Raw genomic sequence first — 15,590 nt, 5'->3', positions numbered from 1 at the left:
TTGCCTTGGTCACCTTCTTCTTGCAAGAGCACCCACACAAGGATCAAAAATGGCCTCTTCTTCCTCACCAACGCTCTAGATCGCTAGGGTTTCACTCAGGGGTCTGGTAGCCACAAATGGTGGCTATAAGCCCCTTTAAATAGGCCTCAAACCCTGGGGATTAGGGTTTCATTAAACAGTGCGGACTCGCCGAGTCCGGGCATTAACCCGGATGGAAAATCACGACTCTACTCGGCGAGTCTAAGCATCAACTCGCCAAGTCCCTCCAAAATCTCCAAAATAAATAAATAAATAATGTACCTGGAAATCCAGATGTTACAATTCTCCCCCACTAGAATCAGACTTCGCCCTCGAAGTCTCTTTCCACAAATAACTCTGGATACTGCTCGCGAATCTCTAACTTTGGCTCCCAGGTCATCTCGGAACCCTTTCGATGTTTCCACTGGACCTGAACCAATGGCACCTCCTTGTTTCTCAAAGTCTTGATCCTTCTATCCCGAATCGTGATCGACCTCTCAACATAGTTCAAGCTCGCATCCACCTGAATGTCCTCTAATGGAACCACTGCCGACTCATCAGCGATGCACTTCCTCAACTGAGACACGTGGAAGGTATCGTAAATCTGACTCAACTCCGCAGGTAGCTCCAAACGGTACGCTACCCTTCCCACCCTGGCGGTCACCCTGAAAGGACCAATATACCGAGGCCCCAACTTGCCTCTCTTCCTGAATCAGATCACTCCTTTCGAAGGAGATACCTTCAGGAGTATGAAGTCACCAACTTGGAACTCGAGCTCCGAGCGACGCCTGTCTGCGTAGCTCTTCTGATGACTTTGAGCCGTTAGTAAACTCTGCCTGACCTGCTGAATCTGCTCAGTCGTCTGAAGTACTATCTCTGTACTACCCATCACACGCTGACCGACCTCGCCCCATCAAATGGGAGTCCGACACCTCCTCCCATACAACAGCTCAAAGGGTGGCATACCGATGCTCGAATGATGGCTGTTGTTATAGGAAAAATCAGCCAAAGGAAAAAATGTGTCCCAACTCCCTTCGAAGCCCAGTACACATGCCCGAAGCATGTCCTCGAGCGTCTGAATCGTCCGCTCGCTCTGCCCGTCGGTCTGTGGGTGGTATGCGGTGCTAAAATGCAGCCTCGTACCCAACTCATCATGAAACTTCTTCCAGAACCTGGAAGTGAAATGCACACCTCGATTTGAGACAATCGAGATCGACACTCCCTGCCGTGATACCACCTCTTTCACGTACAACTCTGTCAACCTCTCAGCGGAAGAGCTCTCACTGATAGTAAGGAAATGAGCGCTCTTCGTCAATCTGTCCACAATCACCCAAATTGCATCGACGCCACTAGCAGTCCTCGGCAATTTGGTGATAAAATCCATGGTAATCTGTTCCCACTTCCACTCAGGAACCTCTGATGGCTGCAACTTACCATGCGGTCTTTGGTGCTCGGCCTTAACCCTGCGACAAGTCAAACACCTCTCAACGAACCATGCAACATCCCTCTTCATACAGGCCCACCAATACTCTCTCTTCAGGTCCAAATACATCTTAGTGGCCCCAGGATGGATTGAAAACTTCGGTCTATGCGCCTCCTCCATCAAGATGGTATGCGTTCCGCCCACAAACGACACCCAAATCCGACCCTGAAAGGTCATAAGCCCTCGGCTATCGGTGACGAACTCCGATACCTGCCCAATAACCCGGTCCCTCTTACGGTTCTCTGGTCTCACGGCCTCAGTCTGGGCCCCTCGAATGGCGTCAAACACTGGGGTCATCACTATCAGCCTCATACAAACATCTCGTATCGGGGCGCCCTCCGCCCTAGGACTCAGGGCATCGGCTACAACATTAGCCTTGCCGGGTTTTTACAGGATCTCACAATCGTAATCCTTTACTACATCCAACCATCTCCTCTGTCGCATGTTCAGGTTGGGCTGATCCATTAAATACTTCAAGCTCTTGTGGTTCGTGTATAAGGTACACCGAACCCCATAAAGATAGTAACGTCAGATCTTGAGGGCGAACACCACTGTTCCCAACTCCAGATCGTGGGTGGGATACCTCATCTCATGAGGCTTCAGCTGCCTCGATGCGTATGCTATCACATGCCCTCTCTGCATAAGCACCGCTCCCAACCCCGATATCGACGCGTCAAAATACACTACGAAGTCCTCCATTCCCTCCGGAAGGGCTAACACTGGGGCTTCGCATAGTCTCTGGCGAAGTGTCTCGAAGGAGGCCTGCTGCTCTGGGCCCCATGATAAAGCAACACCCTTCCAGGTCAACCTGGTGAGTGGCACGGCGATCTTGGAGAAATCCCTGATAAATCTCCGGTAATAGCCTGCCAATCCTAAGAAACTCCTGATCTCGGTGGGGGATCTCGACACCTCCCAACTCATCACTGCCTCAATCTTAGCCGGATCGACCAATATCCCATTCTGGTTAACAAGGTGCCCCAGGAACTGGACCTCTCGTAACCAGAAATCACACTTGGAGAATTTGGCGTAAAGCCTCTCTGATCTCAAAACTCCAAGGATCTCCCTCAAATGCTCCTCATGCTGCTATCTGGTTCTCGAATACACCAAAATATCGTCGATGAACACGATCACCGAGCGATCCAACATCGGCCTGCACACTCTATTCATGAGATCCATGAACGTCACCGGTGCATTGGTGAGCCCGAAAGGCATCACCACAAACTCGTAATGCTTGTAACGAGTCCTGAATGCTATCTTCTGGATATCCTCATCTCGCACCCTCATCTGATGATATCTAGACCTCAAGTCAATCTTGGAGAACCAAGATGCTCCCTGCAACTAATCGAACAAATCGTCGATCCTTGGCAACGGGTAACGGTTCTTGACCGTCAACTTGTTCAACTCCCGGTAATCAATGCACATCCGGTGTGAACTATCCTTTTTCTTGACAAAGAGGATAGGCGCTCCCTATGGCGAACTACTCGGCCGCATAAACCCCTTCCCCAGCAGCTCATGAAGCTGCGAGGATAACTCCTGCATCTCTGGAGGTGCAAGGCGATAGGGCGCCTTGGCGATAGGTGCTGCCCCCGGAACCAAATTGATACGAAACTCTACCTGCCTCTCAGGAGGCACGCTCGACAACTCCTCCGGGAACTCTCGCACTATCGGAACCTCATCAACTATCCTCGACCTCCCTGAATCAACCCTCGTATCCATCACATACGCCACAAACCCACTACAACCCTGCCGCAGACTCTGTCTCGCTCTAGTGGCCAAACAAAATGCTGACCTAGAATATGTACCCTCGCCGTACACCGAAAGAACTCCCCCACTAGGGTCTCGTATGGTCACCAGCTGTCTCTCGCAGTCGAAGACCGCTCCAAATTTGCTCAACCAGTCCATGCCCATGATGAAACAGACATCTCCCATCGCAATAGGAACTAAATCAATCAGAAACTCAACGCCGAAAATCTCGAGTACACACCCTCGGATCACCTCGTTGGCATACACCGCCATCTCGTCAGCTATGGAAACTCTCAGAGGTCGACTCAACGCCTCTCGACTAATACTGATGTGCTGACTGAAAGCCAAAGATACAAAAGATCGACTCGCACCCGAGTCAAATAACACCAAGGCAGGTACAGAACTCACAAGAGAAGTACCTACGCATAACATAATATAAACACAATATCTTAGACATCAAAATAAATACATGAAAGAATACATACCAGCCACGAGATCGGGCGTTGCGCGGACCTCCTCCGCGGTCAACTAGAAGGCTCTCCCTCACACCTTCAGTGCCTCGGCCATTACAGGCCGACTGTCTGTAGCTCTCACTGCAGCAGGGGCAGATCCCTGAGATGCTCCCTGAGCTGTCCCTTGTAACTGTGGACACTCTGCCTTCCGGTGTCTGGTCTGGTTGCAGTGGAAGCATACTGCAAACCCCTTGGGGAAATCCTTGGCCATATGCCCTTCCTTGCCACATTTGTAGAAAGACCCCGCTCTGCACACCCTATCATGGCTCTTGCCACAAGTGCGGCCCCTCTGACTCCTAGATCTCGAATCAGCGGGCTTGGCCTGCTTGGCTGTCGGTTGAGACTGCGCCGGTCGCCGATCCCTCCCTGAGACTCAGTCTCCTCACTAGGCTGGGTCTCCAGCTCTATCTCCCTCTTCCGGGCATTTACCTGAAGCTCAGCAAATGTCCGGTACGTCGAGTTCGCCATGAACTCACGTATATCCCTCCTCAAAATGCTCAAATATCGGCTCATACGTGCCTGCTCAGAGGACACGTGCTCTGGGCAGAACATCGCCCGCTCATGGAACATCCTCGTAATCACTGTAATAGACTCAATACCCTGCTTGAGGGTCAGAAACTCCTAGGCCAAACGCTCCCTCTCCACCTGGGGAATGTACTCATCATGGAACATAGCAGTGAAACTCTCCCAGGTCACTGCGGCAAGCTCAGCAGGCGAATAATGCACCGTCACAAACTTCCACCAGTCCTTCGCTCCCAAGTGAAGCTGGTTCAACGCGAACCGGACTCTCAAATGCTCTGGAGATGAGCAAGTGAAGAAACACCCCTCAATATCTGAGATCCACCTCATAGCTGCAATCGGGTCCTGGGTCCCATCAAACTCCGGTGGTTTTTGTGTTGCTGAACTCCTAGAATAGCAACTCATCACCACCCTACGGTCTAGCCGCATCTACAACTGTAGTAGCCGCAACAACAGCAACATCAGAAAGAGCAACACATCTCTCGTCAAATGTCTCTATTAGGGTGGTCTTGATAGACCCGAACATCTCTGGAATCTCAGCGCGGATGGCAGCAGCCACCTCATCATGAATCATCTGGCGGAGCTCCTCGTCGCTCACACACCCCTCACTAGTCCCTGGCCTGTGGCGTGTCCCCACCATGATGTCTCTCTGAAATACAACACAAGATATCAGAGACTCGCTCGGGTGCGCACACACTCGATATCCCAATCCTACTTGATCCCTGGTACCCTAAGGATTTTTACTTGGGTTGCGCACTGACCCGGTGCCTTCGGTAGTTGGGGCCCAATACTACCGTCCACACCGCATTAGCATTCATCCCAAGTCCTCCTCCTAGAGTCCCAAATTCCAAGTACTCTACTCTCTTAAATCATATGCTACTCACTAGCAGATCTCTCATAAGCTCCTCGCTGCTATCTAAACACTCTCAAGCATCCCTAACAACAAAACTCCTAGACTAAGGCATCATATATCACGCCACTTTAGTCCTAATAAGAATACCTATTCTACTCTAGCATGCATAATATAGCTCACAATACAACATAATCTATCTCATAACACTTATTGCAAGGGTATTTTGGGAAATCACCGTTCGGGCGCTGGCTGATCGTACACACGACTCTGCTCTGTTTGTCTCAAAACTCTTTTTACTCTTTTAAAATTGTTCTGTTATCAAAACTTTTCTCAAATCCTCAGTTTGAGTTTAGATACGACCGAAGATGCATCCGAATCCCTCAAACCAAGGCTCTGATACCAACTTGTAACACCGTAAAAATTAAAACAATTTTTCACATTTTCAAAACACATTTTTCATTCACATATATTAATAAAATCTCATTGTATCATATCTATGTTTCACAAAACATTTTCCAAGATTGAAATACATAAAATTCCATGTGTGTGTACGAATCATGCCGACGCCTTCTCGCGATCATCACTGGTACCTGAAACACATAACACATGACACTGTAAGCATAAAAGCTTAGTGAGTTCCCCAAAATACCACTCTAAAACATATTAGCCACTCAAGGCTATAGCTCTGCTGACCCTCTGGACAGTGTGTCTCAGTGGGACCCTCCAGTCCCAACTCTCTGTGGGCTCTCTAGCCCTAACTCTATGGACCCATTGGTCCTATCTCTGGAAACTCTGAATCATGCATATCACATATCACAATAACACATAAATAGCTTACAAATACACTGTAACATAACTTAACAGTACACTACCACATAACTCTGTTACCACTCTAGGTAAGTATAGTGAGAAGACTCACCTCGGATGTCTCGGTAAATCTCTGACTCGATAGAAATATGGTCTTGCCTCCGCCTAATCACATAAAGTAAATACTCTCATAAATATAACTCTCGAGACTAGACTCAACCCTCTCTTGGCATCCTCAGAAAGGTAGAAGACCATTTTACCCCTTTCTTGACACAAAGATCCCATTGTTGACCAAACCCTCAAAATCAACAAAGTCAATGGTCAAACTTTGACCCGACTCACCGAGTGCACTTGGGTGACTTGGCGAGTCTACGCGTGACCACTAACCCTCTAGTCTCGCATGACACGTCGAGTCTTTCCCCTACTCAACGGGTTACACCTGGCATGAATCGCGGGGCTACCCTTGACACTTTCTCTTTGAAATAACTTGTATTCTCAGGGAACCGCTAAGCAGGTTTGGAAATCAACTTTTGGGGATTAACGCGCTGGCGTTAATTACTTCTTTTGAAAGATGTTTATGTATTTATCTTTTGAACATGTAATGAATACAATTATGTAAACATTTTTAAAACCTTTATATATGTATGGTGGTGTGTACTTTCCTTTCTATGAACTGTTATGATACTGAATATGACGTCCTCCGCCCCCGAACGTTTCCGCCGTTCTGGTTTGGGGGTGTGACAGATTGGTATCAGAGCATTGTTTATAGGGAATTAAGTATATCAAAACCATTTTTTTTCGATATACAACTATAAACTTAACTGGACAAAAACACTCTGAGTAAGAGTCATACTTTTGAAATTAAATTTATTTAGTTTTTGTAAAGTAGGCATGCACTTATTTCATACTAATAACAGTTACATATCGGATCATTATAGAAGTATTATAAATAAGTTGTGCAGTGCAGGTACGCCTTGGGACATGTAATCGGAACTGGGAAGAATATAGCCTGATCAACTATATTTGTCCGAGAGCCGACTAACGTATGCCAAGGAGTGTCTGCAGTGGACAACAAATTTAAAACTTACCAAAAACATATCGTTAAAGAATACTAAGGGAGTATTTGAGTATCATCAACCATTAAACTTAAGGGTAAATTTCATGTACTCTAGCTTATAGTAAATTCCTAACCCTATTCTCGTACAGACACAATGGCTGGATTCCATCACCCCAATGACCCCTACTACCCCAACCAAGGTAATGGAGGATGGATCGAAGAAGATCCCGAAGAGGACGAAGAACCCATAGAATTGGATGATGACTCCGGTACCGACTCAGAGCCGGAAGTGATCAATCCACCACCCGCATAACCTCCCGTTTTCGTAAGAAACTTTCAAGGACCGACTCCCGTCTGGGGAAGTCACCTCCACCATTGGAGCCAACAAAAAAACCTACGCCCTCCCTACGGCATGTGCCGAGACTTCTACGATGTCTGCGGCGGAGGTTCAGCTGATCGGGCACTACCAGTAATGGTGGGCAAGCTAGCCAATCAGTCCTACCAATCCGGAGTTCAAGCTAGCCGGATTCGGGATGTCAACGTAGAAGTACAGGTTCACACTTCTGACATCCGTAGGCTGGACATAATTCAGGACAATGCCCAACTCCAAACCGATGCATTCCAAGCACAAATGATTGCAGCCCTAGCCGAATTGAGGGAACAACAAGCCACTTTTGATAGGCGTCTAATGGAATCGAAGCAATCGGATGCGGAGTCAAGCTCCAAGCGCAACCTACGTCGCAAGTAGTGCTTGCCAAAATTTCAAATTTTGTTATAAATTAGGACTTCGGATAAGAGTATTATTTTCTTTAAACTTTCTGTAATCGGAGACCTTTGGAAATGTCAAAAACTTTTGTCTAAACTCGGATGTAACACAACTATATGTTTAATATATATAGGGCATATCTCTTTCGTGTGTTAATTATGTGTAGTTCATTCAATTCATAAGTATATCTATTCAAACTCCATTTGTAAATCAAGGTCAAGACCCTGTGTTGGTCAAACCAAATTCTTGAACTATTAAAGAAAGTTAACTCAATATCATTCAACTCTCAACCACCAAAACTTATAATCTCTCATTTTCTTTTGGCAGCGCGATGCCTCCTCGTCCAAACCTAAGACCCAGACCGGGCACGACACCACCACCACCTCCACCACCAACGTATGATCCAGCCATGGTCCAGGCTGCTATCACAGCAGCAGTAACAGCAGCTCTCTCGCAAATAAACTCCAATGGAAATGGAGGTACAGGAAGAAGCACGAATCATTCCAATCGTGGCACTGGTCATGGTCAAGTAAGAGAATGTACTTACAAGGAGTTCTCCAACTCAAAGCCAAAGACTTTTAATGGCATTGGGGGGAGTCATTGCACTAATGCAATGGTTCGAAAAGACCGAAACAGTCTTTGAGATCTGCTCATGCCAAGAAACAAGCAAGGTTAAGTTCGCTGCTTGCACCTTCATAGATCGAGCCCTCACTTGGTGGAAAAGCCATGTGAATTCAATGACTCTCACTGTTGCCAACGCCATGAGTTGGGAGGATCTAAAGGTTCTACTACTGGAAGAATACTGCCCAAGGGGTGAAGTGCAAAAGCTTGAGCAAGAGCTTTGGAATCTGAAGATGACTGGGTCTGATCTAGTCGCCTACACAGCTAGGTTCAACGACCTCGCTGCATTATGCCCTACCATGGTCAACCCAGAATCAAAGAAAGTTGAAAGGTACATTTGAGGGTTGTCACCCCAGATTCAAGGGCATGTCCTAGCTTCCAACCGTATTACCTACAACAGCGCTAAACGCCTGGCTCAGCGACTCATCGACCACGGAGTAAAACAGGGTACCATTGCAGCTACCACCAATCCATCTAAGGAGGCACAGGGCCAGAGTATGCCTTGGAACAAGAGAAGGGGACAAACCCTACAGGAGAACCCCAAGAAACAACAAGTAGTAGCGACCCACGCTATTACTGTACCTATCAACACTGCCCCCACAAGCTCATACAATGGGAAACTTTCGAAATGCAACCAATGCAACTTCCACCACCACGGTCTCTGCCGTGACCTCCGATGCACTAGGTGCAATAAGAAGGGGCATACAGACCGCTACTGCAAAGAGCCGACCCAACAATGTGCCCCCGCTGCTAATACCGGAGTAAGCCGCGCCTGCTTTGAGTGCGGAGACACGGGGCACTACCGCAGGGACTGCCCGAAGGCAAACAACAGGAATACCGGCGGAAGGGGCCGAGTATTCGCAATGGGACAAGATGAAGCCGTTGCGGACCCCACTGTTGTTACAGGTACGTTTCTTCTCGATAACTCGTATGCATGCATTTTGTTTGATAGTGGAGCGGAGAGAAGTTTTGTGAGTCATGATTTTAAAGGCCTGCTAAAACCATTACCACAATCATTAAGTGAACCGTTTATAGTAGAAATGGCCAACGGTAAAACCGAAGGCACTAAGGAGATATACTTAAACTGTACCCTAACTCTAAACGATAATCCCTTTCCAATCAACCTCATGCCAGTCTCGATTAAGAGTTTCGATGTCATCATTGGCATGGATTGGCCGAGTTCTCATCATGCTGACATTTTATGTTACGATAAGGCCGTTCGCCTTAATCTTGGGCGACAAACCTAGTACCACTCTTCGTATCATCTCAAGTATCCAAGCTCAGAAGTGCCTACGCAAGGAGTATCACACGTTTTTGGCACATGTCGTGGATGTGAAACGCGAAGTCCAGGACGTCAAGAATGTGCTTGACGTATGCGATTTTCCCGACGTTTTTCCCGAGGACCTTCCAGGAATACCACCCGCGAGACAAGTCGAGTTCAGAATCGACCTGGTTCCTGGAGCTACCCCAGTAGACAAAGCGCCCTATCGGTTAGCCCCGACGGAGATGCAAGAGCTATCCAACCAACTGAATGAGCTACTCAAAAAAGGATTCATCAGGCCGAACTTCTCGCCTTGGGAGCACTCGTATTATTCGTGAAAAAGAAGGATGGATCATTCAGGATGTGCATCGACTACCGAGGACTCAACAAAATTACCATTAAGAACCGTTATCCCCTACCCCGAATCGACGACTTATTCGACCAACTCCAAGGAGCCAACTACTTCTCCAAGATCGATCTGAGATCAGGATATCACCAACTGCGAGTCCTAGAGAGTGATGTTCCCAAGACGGCCTTCCGAACGAGATACGAAAATTACGAGTTCGTAGTGATGCCGTTCAGACTAACCAATGCCCCGGCTGTATTCATGGATCTAATGAATCGGGTATGTCGTCCATTTTTGGATAAATTTGTGATAGTATTCATAGACGACATACTCATTTATTCAAAGAATAAAGAAGAGCATAGTCAACATCTGAGACAAGTCTTAGAGACGTTACGAACTGAGAGACTTTATGCAAAGTTCTCAAAATGCGAGTTTTGGATTGGAAAGGTGGACTTCCTCGGTCATGTGGTCAGCAAGGAAGGAATCCACGTGGACCCATAAAAAATCAAGGCTATCAAAAATTGGTCTGCACCAACTACACCAACAGAGATTCGCCAATTTCTAGGTCTTGCTGGTTATTATCGAAGGTTCATTCAGAACTTCTACAGCATCGCAAAGCCTCTTACCGCCTTAACTCAGAAAGGGGTGACCTACAACTGGGGAGAAAAACAAGATGCTACATTTCAAACTCTGAAACAGGCCCTTTGCAGTGCGCCCATTCTTTCTCTTCCAGAGGGGACCAAAGATTTTGTGGTGTATTGCGACGCTTTTTAAGCAAGGGCTGGGCTGTGTACTAATGCAGAGAGGAAAGGTTATTGCATATGCCTCACGAAAACTGAAAACGCATGAAGTCAACTACACCACTCATGACCTAGAACTTGGAGCGGTGGTCTTCGCTCTGAAAATCTTGAGGCACTACCTATATGGGACCAAGTGCACCATCTTTACAGACCACAAGAGCCTTCAACACATCTTCGACCAGAAGGAGTTAAACATGAGACAGCGACGTTGGGTCGAATTGCTCAACGACTACGAATGTGAGATTCGTTTTCATCCGGGAAAGGCAAACGTCGTGGCCGATGCCCTTAGTCGTAAGGAGTACTCTGGTCGAAGAGTGAAGTCATTAACCATGTCGATCCATTCGCACCTGTCAGCACAAGTCAAGGAGGCTCAAGTAGAGGCCTTGAAACCCGAAAACGTGACTGGTGAGACCCTTAGGGGGATGGACAAGAACCTAGAAATCAAGAGTAACGGAGTACGCTACCTCATGAACCGAATCTGGACACCCAAGTTTGGTGGGTTCAGAGAGGTAGTTATGAGCGAAGCACACAAGACTCCATACTCCGTGCACCCAGGGTCAGATAAGATGTATCTAGATCTCAAGCAACTCTACTGGTGGCCAAACATGAAAGCAGAGATTGCTACCTATGTGAGCAAGTGCTTGACTTGCGCCAAGATAAAAATAGAACACCAAAAACCCTCAGGTCTACTCCATCAACCTGAAATACCTGAGTGGAAATGGGAACAAATATCCATGGACTTCATAACGAAACTGCCCAAAACTCAGGGTGGCCAAGATACTATTTGGGTGATCGTCGACAGACTAACCAAGTCCGCTCATTTCTTACCGATCATGTAACAACGGAAATTTTTAAAACAATTTTTTTTAATTTCTTAAAAATATATTTCCATCCAAAATAAGTCATAAAGATCCAATGTATCATGTCATAATACAAATCATATAAATCCCAAGATCATAAATCCTCCATCAGTGTGTACAGATCACGCCGACGCCTTCCCACGGTCCTCGCTGGTACCTGAAACACATATCACAACAACTGTAAGCATAATTGCTTAGTGAGTTCCCCAAAATACAACCTACGCACATACGCCTTTCCAGGCCCTGACCTTCCGGTCCATGTGTCTCAGGGGACTTCCGTCCCGGCTAGGTAAACCTTCCGGTCCTACCCACGCCAACCTTACGGTCCACATTACAACGCCTTCCGACCCATAACAAAATGCCTTCCGGCCCATATCAAGCATATCGTACATGGCACATATAACGATTAACTTATCACACACAACACATATATCTCATACCATATCCGACCTTCTGGTCATACAGTCAAACCCTTCCGGGTATAGTATAGTGAGAAGACTCACCTTGTGGAAAGTCTAAGATCTCGTGTCCTTGCTAACACTGACCCCGAACGACGGCTCAACCTCGCCTAAACATAAAAATATCATTTATTACACAAGGACTTCCACCACTTAGAACTTTACTCCTTATCATCATTCCTCAGAGGGTAAAAGACCATTTTACCCTTCCTTGACCTAAAGTCCTCAAGTTGACCAAAACCTTAAAAGTCAACAAAAGTCAAATCCTGAGAGTACGCGGGGCGTACGTCGCCAACCCCTCCCTGATCGGGGTCTCCACCTAGTACGTTGCGCGTATTGGAAGTTACGCCCAACGTAATCCCCAGAATCATCCACTCTCCATTTCTGGTCTTAATCGGTTAAGCCATTACTTCCACTTCTAGATCCGACTCTTCTAGTGTGTCTAAACCCATAAAGTCGAGACCTTTAAGCCTTGGCACGGCTGTAAAGGCTCCAACATCGCATAACAACCCTTTATTCAAAATCAAGGACCTAGATCTCATGCATGGTGCAAACCCCACGTCCAAGATGCCATTTTTATGAGTCTACAACCCCAATAGATCAGAACTATGAAGTATCTAAGCTTATGGAGGCCATTTGCACAAAAGTCTCCACCTTTGGGACTTAAACCCTAGAAAATGACCTTTTAAGCATACAACATGAACCAAGTGACAAGATCCAAACTTTATACCTGGAAATGAAGCTTTAGCCCTTGCAAAGTTCAGATCTACACTTGAGCACCACTTCTAGCCTCTCCAACAAGCTCTTCTTCTCCTTTGCAACCTTGAAATGACACCACCAAGCTTAGAATACACACACAATGGCCTAAGAACGAGGGTACACTCTTTTAAGGGTTTCACTATGAGGGATAGTGGCTGAGAAGACCAGCCACATGTTCCTTTTATAGCCCATCAAAGGAATTTAGGGTTTGGGTCTGAATAAGTTACGCCGGGCATAACCTTGGATACGCCCCGCGTACCTAAGGGGAAATGCGTCCAAATGAGGCGCGCGAGTACGCGCAGCGTACACCTTGTACGCCCAGCGTACTCGCCTACCATGAAAACCCTAAATCATCAACTTAACCAAGATGTAAGGCCAAAAGAAGAATACCTGGATTTCGGGCTGTTACAATTCTCCCCCACTAGAATCAGACTTCGCCCCCGAAGTCTCATACTGGAAACAACTCTGGATACTGATCCCGTATCTCAGACTCGGTCTCCCATGTCAGCTTGGACCCCCTTCCGATGTTGCCACTGCACTTGAACCAGGGGTATTTCCTTGTTCCTCAAAACCTTAACTTTCCGATCCCTGATCGCTACTGGTCTCTCCACATAGTTCAGGCCTGCATCCACCTGAATATCATCCAATGGCACCACTGCCGACTCGCCGGCAATACATTTCCTCAACTACGAGACATGAAAAGGTATCATGAATCTGCCCCAACTCAGCAGGTAGCTCCAACCGGTAGGCTACCCGGCCCACCCTAGCAATTACCCTGAAGGGTCCGATATACCGGGGTCCCAACTTGCCCCTTTTCCTGAATCGTATCACCCCTTTCCAGGGAGAGACCTTTAGGAGCACAAGGTCACCAACCTGAAACTCGAGATCGGACCGCCGCCTGTCCGCATAACTCTTCTGGCGACTCTGCGCAGTCAACAACCTCTGCCTGACCTGCTGAATCTGCTCGGTCGTCTGGAGTACAATCTCCGTGCTACCCATCACCCTCTGCCCCACTTCTCCCCAACAGATGGGGGTGCGCCTACCTCCGACCATACAACAGCTCAAAGGGTGGCATACCAATGCTCGAATGATGGCTGTTGTTGTACGAAAACTCTACTAAAGGCAGATAGGTGTCCCAGCTCCCTCCAAAATCCAAAACACATGCACGGAGCATATCCTCAAGCGTCTGAATCGTCCGCTCGCTCTGTCCGTCTGTCTGCAGGTGGTATGCGGTACTAAAATGCAGTCTCGTACCCAACTCCTCATGAAACTTCTTCCAAAACCTGGAATTAAAATGCACATCACGATCAGAAACAATCGACATGGGAACCCCATGCCGCGATACCACCTACCTCACGTATAATTCCACCAATTTCTCTGCAGAAGAGCTTTCGCTGATGGCTAGAAAATGAGCGCTCTTCGTCAATCTATCCACGATCACCCAAATCGCGTCGACTCCCCTCGCAGTCCACGGCAATTTGGTGATAAAATCCATGGTAATCTGTTCCCACTTCCATTCGGGAATCTCTAGCGGCTGTAACTTACCCTGCGGACGCTGGTGCTCGGCCTTAACCTGCTGACAAGTCAGGCATCTCTCAACAAACCATGCAACATCCCTTTTCATACAGGGCCACCAATACTCCTTCCTTAGGTCTAAATACATTTTCATAGCCCCGGGATGAATCGAGAATTTCGATCGATGCGCTTCCTCCATCAAAATAGTACGCGTACCGCCCACAAACGGTACCCAAATCCGACCCTGAAAAGTCATAAGCCCTCGACCATCCGTAACGAATCCTGATACCTGACCCATAACCCGCTCCCTCTTCTGGTTTTCTGGTTTCACAGCCTCAGCCTGAGCTCCTCGAATGGTATCTAAAATCGGGGTCATCACCGTCAACCTCATACAAATATCTTGGATCGGGGCGCTTTCCGCATTACGGCTCAACACGTCGGCTGCCACATTAGCCTTACCCGGGTGGTACAGGATCTCACAATCGTAATCCTTCACCAAATCCAACCATCTCCTCTGTCGCATATTCAGGTTTGGCTGATCCATCAAATACTTCAGACTCTTGTGGTCCGTGTAGATGGTACACCGAACCCCATAAAGATAATGTCGCTAGATCTTGAGGGCAAACACCACAGCCCTAATTCCAGGTCGTGGGTGGGATATCTCGACTCATGAGGCTTCAACTGCCTCGAAGCATACGCTATCACATGCCCCCTCTGCATAAGCACCACCCCTAAACCCGATATAGATGCATCACAGTACACCACAAAATCCTCCATCCCTTCCGGGAGTGCAAGCACCGGGGCCTCGCACAATTTATGACGAAGGGTCTCGAATGAGGACTGCTGCTCTGGTCCCCACGAAAATGCAACACCCTTTCGGGTCATCCTAGTAAGTGGAACGATGATCTTGGAGAAATCCTTGATAAACATGCGATAATATCCAGCCAAACCCAGAAAGCTCCTGATCTCTGTGGGCGATCTCGGCACTTCCCATCTCATCACCGCCTCTATCTTGGCCGGATCGACCAAAATCCCTTTCTGGTTAACGAGGTGCCCTAAGAACTGGACCTCTCGTAACCAGAAATCACACTTGGAGAATTTGGCATACAGCCTCTCCGACCTCAGAACTCCAAGAATCTCCCTCAAATGCTCCTCGTGCTGCTCCCTAGACCTCGAATATACCAGAATATCATCAATGAATACGATCACCGA

This window comes from Lactuca sativa, chromosome 4, assembly GCF_002870075.4.
Source record: "Lactuca sativa cultivar Salinas chromosome 4, Lsat_Salinas_v11, whole genome shotgun sequence".
NCBI classification, from domain to species: domain Eukaryota; kingdom Viridiplantae; phylum Streptophyta; class Magnoliopsida; order Asterales; family Asteraceae; genus Lactuca; species Lactuca sativa.
Note: the sequence above shows the minus strand (reverse complement) of the source record.